Below are 17,157 nucleotides of genomic sequence, written 5' to 3'. Positions count from 1 at the left end.
TTTGAGTAAGAACAAAAGCGTCAACAATGTGGAGTGAATGTTTGGAAAAAAATGGTGCCCTTAAAAACTAGCCAAATGAGTGCCTCGACAAGGGAAAATTGTTATTTTGAAAAAGAACATTGGCATGCTTGACATTCTCTATAAGTCAGCTTTCAATCAGGTTTGTATGAATAATAAGAACAAAATGATGCTTATCTGAAACAAATAAAAAGTTAATTAAAACAGTTGATGTTATTAACAAATTCCCCTTAACACAAAGGTGTTTATCAGATCGTTTTGAAAAAGCACTGCATTGCATAAAAATGAACAGCTATGTCATACAACTAATCAAACCTCTAATAAGGTAAAACTGATTCAAACTTGGGTGCAAAATGAGTTACGTCTTGTTTTGAAAACACTTGGCCCGAAGCTCAATCCCACCCAGTGGACCACCCTGCCGACTCGCAACCTTCCTGGCCTTGTTGTCTTCCCAAACAGCGTGTTAAATGTCATCGGACAAGTGAACAAACAGCCCCAAGAGGCCCCCCTCCCACCGTGTCAAACTGGGAGCAGGAGGGCTCCAAACATGTCAGACAGGGCTGGGAACATGGAGGCTAACCTATAAGCCTCACCTCCGGCGTGGGTAACATGAGACAGGAAATGAAGCATAAATGAAAAATGGCAGTACAGTATATCGTGGTCAGGTAGCTGAAGATGTTTGGAAGCATCGCAGTTGCCTCAAAGATGATCTAACAATGGGATTTTAGCAACAGCATTTTTGATAACTATTCTATCAGATTATCAAATTACATCGATTACGTAGCACTGACAACAAGGGCTGGGTATCGATTAGTGATGCAACGAATATTCGGCCACCGAAATAAAATAAGAATAATAATAAAAGAAAATTAAAGCCGAAAGAATATGGCCGAAAAAGGTTGCGGTGACGCAAGCAAAAAAAACAACAAAAACGCTACAAGCAAGCGTCTGTTTGAATTAAACAGCGAACACGGGGGTGAGTGTCCGCCTTTTGTTCTCGCTGGCTCCCCGGGTTATTGTGCGGTGGAGAGGGGCGTTGCTTGGTGTAGAACATTGAAGTGGGTCGAAAAAAGACAGAACAGCCGTGTACTGCAGTACAGGTGAGCCACTCTTTCTCCCGCAGCGCCTTCTCTTTTTTTTCATTTTTTTTTTTTTCATAAGAGCCCCTCAAACGCTTTCACTTTTTCACCGGCATCCCGTTGGCCATGCTAAATACTTTAGCTAATGTTAGCACTATTGCTATCAACAGTTTTAAACACGAAAACACTTACCGCTAACTCCGGGTGGCGACAGACCTGTACAGGACGCTCTGTGTGACTTTGCAGTCCGTTCCCAAAGCTGATTAGCTGGTGCGAACAAATGTATGTATTTATTTTTAAATGTTGGTGAATGTGTGAATGTGTGGATTTTAAGTGCGCCACACCTTGTCCCGCCGCACGCATCCGTCCCCGCCTGTGCGAACTACATTGACTATAAAGTGCAATCGCACCGCCAGAAAATGCTCAACCCTCGTTTGGTGTTTATCCATTAGCCAACATGTCTGCGGTGTGGGCACATTTCAATTTATATTGTGCTTTTTTAAATAGCCAGTGCTAAATAAATATGTTATAAAAATATTATAATTTTAAATAATTATAATAAATGCAATGAAAGTAAAAATTTGCATACATTTTTTTCGGCATTTCGGTTTTGGGGCAATCATTTTTCATTTCCGGTTTTCGGTTTCGGCCAACCATTTTCATTTCGGGGCATCCCTAGTATCGATTCTAATCTCCTGAATCAATTTGATTTCAATTCAAAAGAGTTCAGTTCGATTCAATATAGATTTTCCGATTTGATTCACTTCACTTCCATATTAATTATGGAACATCAATTCTTCTTAAATATCAAGGACATGATAAGAAATCCACAAACTTTAAATAACAAATTAAAATTTTACGGAGGCGGTAACTACTTAAATGATTTAGTTTATTAATGAAAGCAACACGTGTTATAATCACACATTTTCATATTCTAATTCAATAATTGCAAATATAACTTACAAATATTCTGAGTTGTCTTAATGTGCAATAAATCAGGTCTTTCATAAATGTAAGAAAATACTTTTAAATTAATGTGAACAGTAAATTTCAAGAAAACAGTAAGATATTTTAAAAAAAGACCTTTAAAATTATATTTCCTTATGAATGTATGGGAAAAAAAGAGTTCTATGAATCGATATCAGGCTTGAAAAGGAAAACGATTCGATATTGATTATTTAAATTTTTTTAAACCCATTCCTACTGACAACTTTTGTATATTGTGAGAGAACGTAAAGTTTCTTTCCTTAGCGGTGTTAACAGTACATTAATTAGTATTTTCCGGTCCAGTACAGTCCAACCAAGTTCCCTCATGGAATATACTATGTCTGTGAGTGAGTGCACTCCATAAACAAACAGTGCAGCTCAGCCTCTGGCATCAAGGCGAGTGATATGCTTTTGGCACAACAGTATGTCAAACTAATGTAATGCAACTGAAGTTTAGTCTTTTGGGATGAAGCCAAAGCAATAAAAAAAATGCATTGGTGCAGTTTTTATAGCCTAATAAATCACTTTTTTTTCTCTTTTCTTTTTTTTTACTAATGTTACTGTTGCACTCATCTACATCATTCCTTTTCTAAGACAACAAAACATGGCTTTCCTATAAAGATACGATTTAAGCTGTTGTTTTTATTTTTATTTTATTGTATACATGATTTAGTTTATTTGATCATTTTGAATTAATCAGATAATTTATTGCTAGCAGTTTTCTTAATGTTTCATTTTGTGTGTTCCTGTTTACACAAAGGAAAAGCATTTTGATTAGACAAGTAGCCACCATCATTATGGGATTTTCTAAGAAAAATAAAGAAAGAAAATAAGATGGAATGAACACTTCCAAATACAAAAAAATAAATAATTGATTACTAAAGTGCATGACCTATTGCCAACACAGATCTGTTGTCTGTTCTTGCAAATAATGTTCCACTTGTGCATTTAAGTCAAGTTTTTAGGACAATGATATTTCACAGTAATTTTGGCGAGTCGATTTGGAGAGACTTCTCCGAATTCTGGCCCACTGGCTTGGTGGTGAATATTTTTAAATTAAACTTGTCAGCCAATTGAGAAGGATTGCTACAAGTAGCAGACAAAATAAAAAGGTCAAGAAGGTATGTTGACAAATAAAATTGAATTAATTGATATGGTTTTACGAATTAGAGGCCATTTTGGTTGTACTCGAGTTGAATTGGCCATTCCAACCGACTGTCAGCTTTTAAATGATCATGTTGCTTCTTTGAATAATGCATTTGTTCTTTTATTTGCTCCATATTCTTTTCCTCACGGTCCTGTTCATCACGGGCACACGCTTTCCTAAATATCTAAGTGACCCAGACCGCTACGAGTAACTTTGCACACATTGTGCACATACATGATAAGAGACTGTTGGGAGCCCACCACGCCACGCATGAGCTCTCTAATTTATAAGAGCGAGATGTCCCCCCCAAAACAAATCTATGTTTTCAATACCTTTTAGATCCAATCACACGTAATCCAGTTAGCTAGCCTCCTTTAACTCTGTTAAACAATTCAAAGTGGCGCCTCGTTCTTCTTTCTTCTTTTTTTTTCTGGAACCCTCCTGTAATGAGGTTAACCCTCGTCTCCAGGGTCTCATGTCATCGCCCAGCCATGCTGGCTCAATTTTTGTGACCTTTACACCAGCTCAGCAAGCGGCGTCATGCTGTATCAGGTAGTGAGCGCGTGGTTGTGCGTGTGGCTGTGTGTGTGTGTGTGTGTTGGTGGAAATAGGGGTTAAGTATTGTTTCAACATTTACGTAACCACATCGTCTGAAAGAAAAAGCATCTGAGATCAGATCAAATGGACTTGTTTGGTGATTATGACAACAGCCGGTTACATAATAACCATCCCCACACCAAGTTTGCACCAAGACTTGCTGAAGATCGGCCATTTTTCAGCACCTCCCATCACACCACACAGAAGAACTATCATGTCAATGCCAGATTAAGCATCAGGTAACAGTGTTAACAGTGTTCTGATAAGCGACACGCACTTGAATGTCGACGAAGTTCTTGACATGGAGGAGTGGGGTGTTTGTGTTTGACGATATATCCGCTGTGTACACTACACACACGAATCAGTTACACGAAGCATAAGCATTTTGCCGGCTAAAATCGGCAAGCATTTGCTTTATGGGGTGGTGGGGTCAAATTATCGAGTGGTGATTTTGAGTCATTCAATTGCAGTCTTTCAAATCCCGTCTCCATCCAATAACAGCACAAAAATGACAGCCAACCGGAACAGTCACCAAGTAACAAGTCACCAAGGCAACACTGAGTAGCTGCTCGCTTCATTGCAATGCCTAAGCTCCGCCCCCGGTCATCAGGAACGCCATACATACATCCCCTTGCGCCAGAAGCACCACCCAAAACCTGACAGGTTGATGAGAAGTGTGCTGTGGTACTTCGTCCAGTCTGTATTTTGATTGATGAATTTCAGAGACCTCTTATTAAAGCAAAACTAAGGAACTTTCAGTTTACGTTGATTATGGCGGCGCCATATGGACAAAAGCGGTAATATATGTCTGAAGGAAGACCATATTTCCCATGAGGACAAGCGCATTGTGTCGTTTTTTAGCTCACGCCAGCGAGTGAAATCCAGGCCAATGTTGATCCTTGACTGTCATTTTATCCGGGTTGCTTCTGTTTTTCTTTCTTGTCTCCTCAGACAAAACTTTTCAGTTGTTTTGCAGCTTCTGTCAGGAAAGCAGTAATCGTGTGTCGACATTCAAATTGACTTCCATCTTTGTAACGAATGGGGGGAAAGGGAAAGCCATAAAGCAGTCAGCACAGTTGTAGTTTTTTGTGTGGCTGTGTTCTCACCATCCTCCTCAAAGTTGCTCAGTGCCAGTAAAAATGATACAGACCCCCTGAGGTCATGGCAAAGGTACCATTCAGCTAGTTTTAAGTTTCATCAGAAGAGTTATGAAAATATTTTATTAAGGTTGAAAAGTTTCTTTGTGCTACTTTAAGACCCCTGGGAACCGTTTTAAATTCATCCATCCATTCACTACATGGCTTTTCCTGTTCAGGGTTGCGGAGAGCTGGAGCCTCTTCCGCTCTCCATGCAGAGACTCCCTATTTTGAATTGTGGGGGGAAAAAATCCACATAAAAGGCCCGCTTTAAGTGAACGATGAAAACTACAGGCGTCGTGTTTGCTGTTCATTGAGGCCTGTTCTCACCCGGTAGACCAACTTTGCGCCGTCTTTGCCCACATCCGACCTCGCTCCTTTTCCCACAAGGTGTCTAGCCTCATAAGCAGCAGTTTCAGCCGTGTTGGAGAAGCACTGCCCTATGATCCTGCATGCTTGTCACAGGCCAAAGGTCAGGTAGCTGCTATTTCTCACATGCATTATCTCAGGATAGACGGAGACCCATTCCCAACCCCCCTTGCTGTCACTCTATTTGCCGCGTTCACCCTGCCAAGAGCTGTGCTTTCAGTAAAAGGTCAGCTCCACCTTTACCCTACAGAGATCTTTGGCCAGCATAACCAACAGGCCGCATCCACTTAAGCGCGCTTGAGTTTGCTTGAATTAAAAGTCGGGTGGCTTGGTGAGATTTTGAAGTTGTCCCTGGACCACACCATACGCGTGGTATAGCTTATAGCGCAGCGCAGCTCCCCAGAGCGCCGCCATAATCAACGTAAACTGAAAGTTCCTTAGTGTTGCTTTAATAAAAGGTCTCTGAAGCTACATTCAAAACACGCTCTTTGGTTACTCAGCCCTTTCGAGATGGCACAGCGCAGATCTAAAAACAGGCGACCGGTGAAGAGGGGGAGGATGGTGGGGTCCGGTCTGAAGGCCACAAGAGACTCCGCCACAGTTCATGATGTAATGACAATGTCTTCTTGGAAGAAACATCAGTGGTATGCATGAGGATGACATGATGTCCATCTGTTGCTGCAACATGAAGAACTAGGTTTTGACAAACACTAATCTGGGAAGAGTTTTGACAAGATTTTTAAGCGAAACTGTGATGTGGATTGAAAGGAGACACTTTTCTGTCTGTGACATGCTTTTGTCAAAATAATCCAAGAATTAAGAACTATACTTACATACTCACAGAACAATTTTTTTGTCCTCCCTTCACAACGCACCTAGCCAGTATTTGCGGAAAATCAATGACTCAATACTTTCATCGCTATAATTTTACATTCATGACTTTTTGTCTAGTAAAGTTTCTTCTGAGGATTGTGCATTAAACGAAGTGTCTTCACTTCGAGCCAGGAAAACAACACGCAGAGTAGCAAATGCGTGATTACAGTGTTGGCAGAGGTATAATCTGGTATAAACCAGCATGGATGCACAGGGCCAGTGTTCTCCAATGCCCGCATCTCAAGGACCCTCATCTGCTTCACTCAATATGAGGAGACGTCCTAAATTGCTGTGTACATCTCGTACGCATGTCTGATTCCATTTCACGTTAAATTCATGGGATGTTGACATGGGGGAGCGCTGAGTAATCAGCAGCTCATTCCAAACAACACTGACGGTGTTGACTGTCTGACAGACAGATGTTTTTTTCAGCAGTGGTCATCTACACCAAGCAGATGCTTGGGAACGCTCTCTGGAACGTGGTTGTGCACGTGATTATTTCATAATACATTCGTTAAAGTGACATTTATTTTTCTTGCACTGCTAACAAACCGCCAATTCTCGAGTAAATGTAAGTCCCATTTACTCATTTCAATTCTGACAGAACCGTACTTTAGTCCAGTGTCATGTGGACGACTGAGTAGAATCTTAGATAGGGTGTGCCCAAAAAAATCGATTCTCATAAGAATCGCGATTCTCATTTAGTACGATTCAGATTTTATTCTAAATGTCCCAAAATCGATTTTATTTAAATTATATTTCTTGCCTTTGTCTGTGTGTGCCTTTATTTGGAGCGCTGTTCATGTTGTACCCGATTTGGCCACTTAGGGGCAGTGTGGTTTCCACGCGGTCTAATACACTGTTAAGTTGTAGCCACATTAGAGAGTAGAAGGAAAAAGTCCCGATCAAGTTATTAAAATAAAAGTAGTTTTTTTGCAGTGTGTAGCCGTTCTTTTGAGTGATAAAAGTGCCGCGAGTAGCGCGCTAATTAGCATTAGCGAGTCAGACTGGAGTAGATCATTACAATTCCTTGCACAGCTATAGATTGAGGCAAAAATCATTGTAAAGCAAATCATTGTCAATCAAAAATCATTCTTAATCGAAAATCGATTCTGAATCGAATCGCAGACCCAAAAATCGGAATTGAATCAAACCGTGAGACATTCAAAGATTCCCACCCCTACTACCTAGCTCCAGTTGAGCAATATTTTATTTTATTTTTTATAAAAGTGTTTTCATCCCATTCCTGCTGGCTTGATCAGGCTCTCTGACTGAGCCAGTTTTCGACTCATAGTGTTTGAGTCAATGTGAAGATGCTGGTCGCTACAGCAGGGTGCACACACACACACACACACACACACACACACACACACACACACACACACACACACACACACACACACACACACACACACACACACACACACACACACACAGTGATATCTAACAAAAAGTCTGACTTGACAGCCTGTGTGTGGAGCAGGGCTTTGGGCTGCGGTGTCCACTTTAGAGTGCCTTATTGTGGCATGGGAAAGCCCTGGGGCGACCTTTTTGGATATATTACAGCCACCGGAGGCTCTAAGCCACAAGTGTCAAGAGCCAGTCCTGGAGGGCCTGAGTACTGCATGTTTTCGAGGTTTCTCTACTCCAACACACCTGATTCAATGATCAGAATCATTATCAGGCTCCTGCAGAGCTTGCTGATGATCTTGAATATGAATCAGCTGTGAAACCTCGAAAACATGCAGGACTGAGGCCCTACAGGACCGGATTTTGACACCACTGCTCTAAGCAGATACATTTTGCATCTTAAACGTGTAGTTATGTGTATGCATGAGAAAAATACTTGAAAATGTAGCATCTATTTTTGTAGGTAGGGATGTCCCAATCAAGTTTTTTTGCACTTGAGACCAAGTCCAAGTCACTAGATATTTAGTATCTGTCAATACCGAGTTCCAATCCAGTACCACTGCACCGCAATGCAATTCATGAGAAAAAGAAGCCCACATCAAAATTGTCCCCATTATGTTTTTTTTTGTTTTAGTTTTTTTTTTTTAAATAAAGGTATCCATTATCCAAGTTGATACCTTTTAATTGGATGTAAAATAGCAGTGGTTCAAATCAAGTAATTTATTAAAATATTTTATTTTTGCGTTTAGAAATGAAGGGGATTATTTTTTTTCAATCTTCTTCAGCTAATACTGATCAGCTGAAAATCTGTGATCAGCGCCGATTTCCGATCATGTGATTGGATCAGGACAACCCTATTTCCATGAGGTAGAAAAAAGATTTGATTGACAGTTGAACGGGGCATGGTCTCAGCACATTCGGCGGACACGCCGACAGCATTTGAGTGCAGAGAGAACCCCTTGATTTATATATTTTTATTTATTTATTTATTTTATGATTTTGAAGTCTCATGTTATGAACTTGGTAAAACGTGTAATCGTTCGAAACTTGTCAGGGTTGTAAAAACATCAATCTTTACATATCTCATAATACAGGATAATCTCTCAGGATAATCTTTTAGAAACCTCGCCCTTTTGCAGATTTAAATCGGAAGGGGGGAAGACATGCTCAAATTAACTAGCATGGCAAATGATCCACAATCTTGTCACTGTGATATATTGTACAGTGTATGTTGAATGCTGTAGTGTAAAATAGATATTTAGAAATCCACCATTCTATATGAACGATGCTTCAGCGAAAGGGACGGAACATCATGAGAGAACTGAAAATTCACAATACGAGCCAGTGTGATGCGGCATAATTCATGCCCACATGTTCTCCAGCTCCCCCCCTCCCCCTCCCCAGCGTTTTATTTACGACGGCATGTGATGGAATCAACACGGCCGCATGCCTGCGAGGGGCAGCGGCGGGCAACAGATGGGCTTTAACAGTGCAAGCTGTTGACACCCAAACGTGCAGTCTCCGAGTGTGAAGGCTTCCCACACATTGATTTTGCAGAACATGGCTCCTGTGCCACCAGAAGACGCTCATGGTGTTGCGAAAGCTCAGCCTAGAAATCTAAATGATCCGAAGGTGGCAGGTAGAAGACGCTATGGACTACAGATGGACATGCCGACGTGCTAACACAGCCAGCCTGGGGAAAACACATTGGAGAGAATTTTTAGCTTTACTCATGCACTTACAAATGCTGGGTTGTTTTCCTTACCCACTTTTTGAGTTTGGAGCAGATTGGGTTACTTTTATCTAAGGTTGGGTTTATTATTTTTAACCTAGCAGACTGGGTTGAAATTTGGATTTTGACTACTGAAAAGCTGCAGCTGGTTTTGATTTTGGAGTTTTGTTGATGTAAATTTAAAATAATGTAACATTAATTTCTTACGAAATGCAGGTGGCGGCTAGATGGCTCAGTGGGTCCTATCATTTTTTATTCCTAGAATTCCTAAAGTATGTTGACAACAACATGGCAAATATTACTAAAACACAAGGGAACTGTTCAAAATCATGAAAAACAAGTTTGTCTCCTTCAGTAAAATCCCCTTGGACCAAAATATTGTATATGCACCGGATATGGACAGTTACCCTCTAATCCCCTATGCAACCAGTTTATGGGAAATTATTATCGTAACTTCCATGATATTTTGTTAATAATATGCTCCTTTCTGTAATTTTACACCGATGTTATCTAGCCGGACTTGAGCTAAATCTAGCGAACAAGCAAGCATTAGTCAGGAGCAAAAACAACAACAACTAATGTGTTTATGTTGCTCTTGCCTGCAGGAGCGCACTAGCAACTCTTTTCAACCTTGGGCGCATACAGCTGCTAACATGACTCGGTGGCCTGTTTCCATGCAGTAGCCGCAGTCATATTGGTGGGTGATGCATCCACTGGTTTGCAGTAAGCCCGTAATAGGCTTTAACGTCGCAGTGACAGCTTCAGCTATCGCACATCCTGCTCAACTGGCTGCTCGACATAACCCCAACAGTGTCTCTGAGCCACGTTTCCACGACGCAGTGCAGTCCAGTTCACGGTATCGTTTGGTTTCCACCATGTGCTGTGTATAGTCTGTAGCTTCTTTTATGCAAAAGTACCGCCGACACAATAGCACAGAAGATGCTATATTGATCTGACCGTGTCAGGTTTTTGTTTTTTTTAACCCTTAACACAGTGTCTGCAAACAGATTAACAGACAACTATTTGCTGTCGGTAATGGAAAGCAACATTCATTGCTCTTAAGTACAACTTTCAGGGATCTGTACCAGGGTTTTTCCTGTGTACACAATTCAGAGGCGGCCACCTCCATCTTATGCTCACCACTTCCAGCCTAAGTGACTGATAAGGAATTAATGCTTTAACATGATAATAGTCATATTCTTATTGGAACTATTATTATTATTATATTTGAAACATGGAAGTACTATTTGTTGGCTGTAAAAAATAAAAGTGAGTCAATTAATTTACAGAATACATACACATCATGGCGCATGGTCAGGATTAGGGATGTTCAATACCACTTTTTTCCCCCAACCGATATGCTACTTTTGAGTAGTCACCACTACTGATACCAAATATGAATCGATATTGGGCTATGAAAAGCAATATTGATTCGATATCAATATATTGATATTTTAAACCCAGCCCTATCAATGAAAGTGGGAAATCTAAGTTAGCCCCGTCGGATTGTGTCAGTTCCGACCTCAAAACGTCTGACATATGTTCACATGAATACAATGTGATTTGGAATGACTGCGTTAACCAGAACAATAAACAATTTCTTGATAAACCATATAAAGTATATTTCTCTTTCTGAGCACAGAGGTGCAACTTATAAGTAAAAAATGCTGATTAGCTAAAAATGAAAACTACTCATTCATTATTAAATGGAATATAGAAATGTGGGGTTTTTTTTGTCGTTGTCTTCGACCAAGTAAATATATATATGTTTTTATTTCTTATCCAAATGCATGAATATTCAATAGAATTTTCAGTAGGATATCCAAATACCAAAATATTCAATAGCTCCAACCCGAATTGTGTCTTGTGCCAGCTTAAAAAAACACCAGATTCCAGTGTTTGAAAAAAGGTAATAAAAAAAATGTAATAAATAAAACTCCTAGCGCAGAGGTCAAGCAGTGTTAGCTTTGCAATATATTTTGTAGAAAAGGAGATGGATGCTATTCGTTAAAAAGTTTTTTTTATTTAAATACACCCTCGTTAAGATAAGTGATTTGGAAAATGGATTGAATTACCAGGTAACAGGTTAAAGATTGCACTCCAAATGGCAAGCTGCAGCATTCATCAACAAAAGAAATGGAAAGTCGGATCACTTTTATCTCAACCACTGTACTGTATGTACCAAAAATATATCAATGAGGTCATCAGTGACGTCGACTAAACTTTCATCATGTTAGTTCAATTGACTTCAAGAAATGTGAAGTTGTGCACCCCGAATGTACAGAACATTGAACAGTATGTTGCACTTCATCCAATTTGGGCTCACCCAAAACTATTTACACAAAAATGATTATTATCCCCGACCTCATCCATCCTAAACCGCGTTTCAGTCACGGTGGGACCCATGTCCAGTTTGATTTTGTTACCATGATGACCTGGGGCAGAGCTAGGGTGTTTGTCAGTGCCCATAGAGGCAGTAAATAGATTCACTGCAGCACGGTGGTCCATATGTGTTCTGCCATTGGCTGGCGACCACTCGCCTGCAAATCCAGACTCATCGCGGTACTAGAGATTGAGTCTAGTGATGCACCGAGTATTCGGCCACCGAAATAGGATGTTGTGGTGATGCAAGCAAAAAACAAACGCTGCAAGCAAGCGTTTGTTTAAATTAAACAACGAACGCGGGGTGAGTGTCCGCCTCGATTCTCGCTGGCTTTTCACCGTGTGACCGGTCGGTCGCAGCAGCTCCCGGGGTCATTGCGCACACCGGAGGAAAGGGGCGTTGCTTTTTAAGAGAGTCGGGAAAAAAAAGACGGAACTGCCGTGTACTGCAGTACAGGTGAGCCACTCTCCTGCAGCGCCTCCACTTTTCACCGGCATCCCGGTGGCCGTGCTCAATGAACCAATCAACGGCGAGCGGATGTGATGTCCAAAAAGCATCTTAGAGAAATGGAGGGAAGCAAAGCGAACGCGTCTTGAGTGGGAAACAAACGTCTCGTCTCTCTCGTGCGCCATTTTGAATGTTATGAGGGTGGACTTCCGTCACAGCAAATAAACACAGTACTGTATGTGTATGTTTATGAGCTTTATATTAGTACTTAGAATGCATTTTTTGTGTGTTTTTACCAAAATGTGTGTTAATTGTTTTGGGATTGCCGAGCGGTTAGATTTTTTATTTTATTTTTAATTACACCCCTTGCAATTTCAATATTGCATTCTACTTCTAGTGCGATGTCAATTTGAATTGATTAATTAAGTGCTAGTAAAAAATGGATTGGTGGATGTGTTTTCAATCGTGGGGGCAGAACTTCATTATGACCCTACCCGATGCTGTACTGTATATGTCCAATACAATGAATAGAACTTTGTGACACAACCTTTGTGTTTGGGCTCACTGACAACTGTAGTAACGTAAACATGAGAAAAGGATGTCTCCAGACCACATCTACCCTGAGCCCGATTTCGGCCGCGACTTCTGTCCAGCAGTTCGTTACACAACATTTTCAAATGAGAGGAAAAGGAAGCGCCCCGTCGCCATCAAAGCTCTGCCACTTCCTTCACGCGGCTCAGTGAAACTTTGCATCATGTGTCGAAGGTTGCCAGGAGCAACTAAGTGAAAACTAGTTATCTCGTGAACCAGCCGAGGAAAATCAAGCGATTAAGTACGGCGCGTGCGGAGCCAGTGGCGACCATGAGACAGCAAAAGGGGAGGTCTGCTCACCGTGCTCAGGGTGTCAACAATCAGAAGCGTTATTCGACAGATGGATCAGGCTGCTCCAGACTGAAAGCTGGTAGTCACATGACTGGCGGATTAGCAAACTGAAAGAGGGTGGAGGTTTAAGAGGTGGGGAGGGCAGGGTGTGTGGGTTGCCACCACATGCTTCCTGATCACTTCCCTCGCAGGGTTTGCCTTTTCCCTTTCACACTTGACAACCCGCACGTTTGTTATGGATTGTCACATGTCGCCATCTGAATGATTCAGCCGACTTCCTGTTATCGTGCGGGTCATTGACGAGAAGCGCTTCATATGTCTGACGCCTTTGACTCATTGCTCGGTCACACCAACCAAAGGGGGGGAAGACAAAGCTTTGATCGGCTCACTTCCAGCTAATCGCGATGCCACTGCTGAAAACAGGTCCTCACCGACTAAGCCGCCAGTTGAAAAGACATTCGCGCTTGAGAAGACACCAATACATTCACAACTGAAAATAATCAGCGTGGTTTCAGCAAATATTTCAAAAAGTGCCTCAAAGTGGACAATTTACATAAAAACTGGGAAAGTATAACCAACTTGCAATAATAAGATTGATAGCGCTCTTCTAGGCACTCTACAATGTAATGAATACATTATTCATGCACTCACACATTCACACTGTGGTGGCGGTAGGCTACTTAAGTAGCCACAGCTGCCCTGGGGCAGGCTGACGGAAGCGTGGCTGCCAGTGTGCGCCTACGGCCCCTCCGACCACCACCAAACATTGGCACCTTTCATACACCAGTGTGAGTAGCACTGGAGGCAATGTGTGTCAAGTGCCTTGCCCAAGGACACAACGACACGTGACTTGGGGAGAGCGGGGATCAAACAGCCGACCTTCCGGTTACTGAACGACTGTCTCTACACCCTGAGCCACGGCCGACACAAATTTTTAAAGGTTAATTACTGGGTCATCTTTGTATTCTATTGTATACTTACTTTGTCAAAATAGGCTTATTACTTTTTTTAACCTCCACAGATTACAACGCAAAAAAAAGAAGTAGGGAAATATGGTCATGTAAAGGCAAACATAGTAGAGATTTTGTTTGATTGATTGATTAATTGTTTTAATTAATTTTTTTAAATCTCGGGCAGGGGTCTCAAACTTAATTTATGTGTTGGCCGCTGGAGACAGAGTCTGGGTGTGTCAAGTATTCCACAAAAAAATTACAACTAATCCAAACTTGTCAGTCTTTATAATTAATAGTTCAGAACCTGAACGGTTCTTTAGAACGTTAACAAGATTGGTGACCTGGTCTTCGCTCTCATCATGGTACTTTGCATACTCAGCTGGTCTAGTTGAATAATGACTTCTGATTTCTTGAGCAGCGCAACTTTGTCATGTTGGACTTGGAGTGCCCCAGTACTAAAATTTTTTTTTTTAATTAAATTAAAATAAAAAGCCATTGTCTCCTGATTTTCATGAAATTGGCTGTACTTGTCACCAACCTTTTTTTCACAGCAGGTTTTCCTTTTCCTTCCACTTGGTGTCACTTCAGAGTAGGGCTGGGCAATAAATCAAATTAATTCGATACATCGTCTAAATCGAATCGTTGAAAATTTTCTAAAATCGAATTTTGTCTTTAGGATTATTAAAAGCTGTTGTTCTTATGTTGCGTTACATTCAAATGTTTTTGTGGCAAAATGCTGGATGGGTGCTTTACAAGACATGTTTACAATGGACTATATGCCACGGACTTCCGACTTACGGATTTTACACATCAGCGCCGTTTCTGGCCACTGCTGGTCGCGTTCCAAAAAGCCCATTAGTGATTAAAAACAACAAAACAAAACACCAAGGGCAACAATACGTCGAAAAAGTTGAGGGCCGCATTAACATTAAACTTTGATGTCAAGTTGGGGGCCACAGAATATTATCTTGCAGGCTGCACGTAGCCGCAAGTTTGAGACCCCTGATTTAGGATTTTTTATAAATTGTAACTTGAAGGCAGGAGCATTTACGATGACACAACAGCTTGGGAGAAGAAAGCTATTCCCCACCCATGGCATTATTTAAAATAATTGTTAAACGTTAATATGTTATCAGCTCCAAGAAGATAAATGTGCCATTCTAAAAATGACGCTCTTCTGCCATTCAAAGTTCATCTGATTTCCCAGTTGCTGTTTGCTACATTCAAAAAGTTATGAAATTATCAAATTAAAGATAGATTTGCAAAAAAGTTTTGAGAAGTTGTGTCAAGTTACCAAAATTGGATATAATGGACTGTAAAAAATATATATTTCTATTTGGCGGTCTCTACTTATTTTTTACCAGAATATTTTTTGCACAAGTATTGTGTGCGTTTAAGTACGTTTGCCACTTGCCCAGAGCAATAGCGACAAATGACAATTTATCGACAGTGATATTGCAATACAGCCTAACTACTTTTCCATGTCTATACAGTAGTTGCCTGCCCAACACAGTTAGCAGCAAACATTAGCAAAACCACAACAAGTGACAGCGAAGGCCAGTTAGCGTGGAGGTGTTGGTGGTGCGAGAGGGGGCAATAACAGGGATGCCCGCAGCCGCTGTTGAGCCTCTAACTGCAGACACACCGGCACAGAGTGCCCCCTCCTCTCGGCAGCGTTTGTTTACAAACGTTGCATATTAGTAGTGTGTCGTAATAGCTGAGCGTCGAGTGACACTAAAGACATTTTTTGTTTTTTTTCACCGAAAAAAACCCCCAACAAGCTTTGCAAATGTCACTCTTACCTCCGTGGGGCGACGACTGCCTCGGCTCTCGTGTGCTCGAGTGCGGCCACAAGGTTGCGGTGACTCGGTGAGCTCTCGCTCGCTCTCTCGCTCGCCCGCTCCGTGGAGTTTGTTACAGTTTGCAATGCTGACCTCTCCGTGAGGTGCCCTCACTCCCTCGCTCAATCTCCCTCTCTCTTTCTCGCTGGCCCCGCCCACTTCCGGTGTCGCTTTCTCTTGGTGTGGAGGAACGACGACGTGTTGATGTGAAAGTCGCGTTTGGAGCCAGTGAAAACTGTTTTCCAAGTTCCAACCATTTTACATGAAAACAAATCTCACACCCAAAATGAAACACAATACTCACAAACTGACTTACTCAGTGTGAAATTGTGTCTAATCGTGTGAAAGCTGAAAGCGCACTATTTTTCATCTGCTCGTGCCGAGTGCTCATTATTTTGACATGCACACATAGTTCATTCACATCCACATCATTAGCTACGTTATTGTAATACATTATATATATATATGACAAAAAAAACATTTCAACATTTCCAACCAACGATTCACATCATTTCATTTGAAATTCAAAACATTCAGCACATTCATTCTGTACCACTCAACATTCAGTCCATATCATTCAACACCAGTCCTTGTATCATCGTGAAAATAAGATCGGCAACAACATTTTCATCACAGTAAGTACAATTTAAAAAAACAATACAGTACTCGCATTTGAATTTTCTTATTTCTTATTATAATTAACACTATATATAAAAGTACTAATTTATACATAAGTACATATTATGGTATACGCGTTTAAGACCATATAATTCTAATACAAATAAATCCATAAAAAAAATCTAAAGTTTGTTTAGCCTATGGTTAGCACGTCCGCCTCCCAGTGCAAAGGTTGTGAGATCAAGTCCGGGCTTCGGCCTTCCTGGGTGGAGTTTGCATGTTCTCCCCGTGCTTGCGTGGGTTTTCTCCGGGTACTCCGGTTTCCTCCCACATTCCAAAAACATGCATGGCAGGTGAATTGGACACTCCAAATTGTCCATAGGTGTGATTGTGAGTATGGTTGTTCGTCTCTGTGTGCCCTGCGATTGGCTGGCAACCAGTTCAGGGTGTACCCCGCCTACTGCCCGAAGCCAGCTGGGATAGGCTCCAGCAACCCCCGTGACCCTTGTGAGGACAAGCGGTACAGAAAATGGATGGATGGATGGATGTTTAGCCTATATGAATATGTGGACATGAAGCGACCTTTTTCTACTTTTTAGCAAAAACTAAAAAAGTAATTTATCTGTATTAATTGTAAGCATATTTTTTAAAGCACCTCATTTTTTTTATTTGATTATAATAGAAA

The 17,157-nt window shown here is 41.2% G+C and overlaps 1 protein-coding gene across 2 annotated transcripts in view; it reads right to left on the bottom strand.

The window, feature by feature from the left end:
• stat5a (signal transducer and activator of transcription 5a) overlaps window positions 1-15,980 on the bottom strand; it is a 60,907-nt gene extending 44,927 nt beyond the window's left edge. Inside the window, exon 1 of one of the 2 annotated variants that reach the window (XM_086086877.1) lies at window positions 15,816-15,980. The gene's annotated coding sequence lies outside the window, so the exon portion shown is untranslated. Of the gene's footprint in view, window positions 1-3,563; window positions 3,705-15,815 lie in introns of those variants that run through there. The other variant, XM_086086887.1, reaches the window with a different exon arrangement.
• Window positions 15,981-17,157: the final 1,177 nt, after the last annotated feature.

The sequence above is a fragment of the Leptonotus elevatus genome, chromosome 1 (assembly GCF_054856555.1).
Source record: "Leptonotus elevatus isolate MCC_2025b chromosome 1, RoL_Lele_1.0, whole genome shotgun sequence".
Taxonomy (NCBI): domain Eukaryota; kingdom Metazoa; phylum Chordata; class Actinopteri; order Syngnathiformes; family Syngnathidae; genus Leptonotus; species Leptonotus elevatus.
The sequence above is the reverse complement of the archived record's forward strand: the minus strand, read 5'-3'. Positions and strand labels throughout refer to the sequence as shown.